Source organism: Coffea arabica, chromosome 8e (assembly GCF_036785885.1).
Source record: "Coffea arabica cultivar ET-39 chromosome 8e, Coffea Arabica ET-39 HiFi, whole genome shotgun sequence".
NCBI lineage: Eukaryota > Viridiplantae > Streptophyta > Magnoliopsida > Gentianales > Rubiaceae > Coffea > Coffea arabica.
Genome location: NC_092324.1, coordinates 9475979 through 9478050, shown reverse-complemented (window position 1 = coordinate 9478050; position 2072 = coordinate 9475979). Strand labels below are relative to the sequence as shown.

At 32.5% G+C, this 2072-nt stretch overlaps 1 non-coding gene across 1 annotated transcript; it reads right to left on the bottom strand.

Annotated features, from left to right (window-relative positions):
• Window positions 1-1263: 1263 nt before the first annotated feature.
• Window positions 1264-1371, bottom strand: LOC113705108 (small nucleolar RNA R71). The gene has a single exon (XR_003451756.1). It is a non-coding gene; the product is annotated as a small nucleolar RNA R71 (small nucleolar RNA).
• Between the last annotated feature and the right edge of the window lie 701 nt (window positions 1372-2072).

Sequence of the window (2072 nt, the reverse complement as noted above, 5' to 3'; positions counted from 1 at the left end):
TTGTTCAATAAAAATTAGTAATAATGATGGAGCAACATAAATAGAGTTTAAGGAGTAGATTCACGAGAATAGAGATGCCCTTAAGTGGGTTGTTTTTGCATTTCATGAAGAACAAAAGAGTAGATCTAGTTATTCATCACGAGAATAGGGAAAACTAGACTATTCTAAACCATTACATCATGAGAGTGAGTTTTGGTAAATATGGAAATGAATTTCTAGATAAGCAAGACTAGTAATAAGAGATAAATCTATTCACTTGCATCTTTTTACCATAAGTGAACTCTATTTCCCTAAACGCAAGTATTTAGTGACATTTCTCCATTGTATCTTGCAAGTAAACTAGTTAGAATATTAGTTAGTAAGTATTGTAATATTAATATCTATTACTTTATATTTGATAATTAGTCTAAATAATTGAGTAAGTAAAGGACCTAGTACTTGTAATAGTTGCTCCTCGTGAAATCGACTCGATATATATCCTAAATTACTATTTAACCTATATACTTGTAGCCAATCGAGTGTATTTTTTATTAAAATTTGCACTTATAGCAAAAATTCCGTCAAGGTTTGGTGCCGTTACCGGGGAGCGGTAATATTAGGACAAAACAAACTTTATTAAGTTAGACATTTTCTTTAATTTTTAGTTTAAAAAAATTTAGTGTGTTATTTGTATAAATTATTAATTTCTTTTAGTGTAAAAGTACTTATTTTGTTATTTTCCTCTTGTTTGTAGTGTATGCTCTGGATTTTACGTGAAATTGTATCTTTTCGATCCAAAAATTGAAAGGACACTAAGATGATAAAGAAGGTGTACACCACAATAGGAGAAAGAGGTACAACACAATATAGAGAGAATATCTATAGAGTTGCCTTTTGAAGAAGAAATGGCGGACAACAAAACAAATAGCCAAACTCCTAAAGATTTTGCTCTACCAGGGACGTAAGGTTCACAGACGAGCAAAGCAAAGCCAACAGTAAATGTTAACAATTTTGAGATTAAACCATCACTTATCCAAATGGTTCAACAATTTCAATTTGAAGCTAATGGATCCATATACACACTTGGCCACATTTTTGGAGATATGTAATACAATTAAAATGAATGGAGTGAGTGAGGATGCAATTAGGTTAAGGTTGTTTTCTTTTTCCTTGTGTAATAAAGCTAAAATTTGGTTGCATTCTTATACTCTAAACACTTTCACCACTTGGGATGATTTATCTAGAGCATTTTTGAATAAATACTTTTCACCGGATAAAATAACTAAATTTAGAATGGACATTACTAGTTTTAAACAATGAGAGGGTGAATCATTGTATGAAACGTGAGAAAGATTTAGAGATTTGCTACAAAAATATCCATACCATGGACTTTCCGATTGACTAATCGTCCAACTTTTTCTAATGATTTAACTTTTTCGACTAAGGCTACTACTGATGTAGCCACAAGTGGAGTTTTAATTGGTAAATCACCCCAGGAAACTCAAATTTTGAAAAAGGAGATGGCAACAAACAATTACCAATGGGCGAATGAGCGAGATAATTCTAGACGGCAAGCATGTATGATTGAAATGAACGCTCTTAATATGTTGAGTGCTCAAATGAACAATGTGGTTAAGTTGTTAAGTAAACAAACCAAGTTTGGTTCTAATTCTACATCTAATGTAAGTGTTTCTTGTTGTAATATATGTGGAGGAGATCATAATACTAATATTTGTGTTGAAAGTGTGCAGGCGCAATTTGTAAATAACTACAACCGAACGGCTCAAAACAATCCCTAATCCAACACATAGAATTCGGGGTGGAGAAATCATCAAAATTTTGGATGGAAGAATCAAGGAGTGCCACAAAGGCCAAATAATTCATTGGAATTCCAACCAAAGCTACCGAATGGAGAGAACAAACTGGCTTGGGAGATGACAATTGAAAGGCTAGCCAATGTGTCCAATGATAAAAATTGATAAGTTAGCTAGTGCTACTATCCAAAGATTCAAAAAAATTGAGGGAAGAATAGACCAATTTACAACCATGTATACAAATGTAGAGGTCCAAATAGCTCAAATTGCGAACTCAAT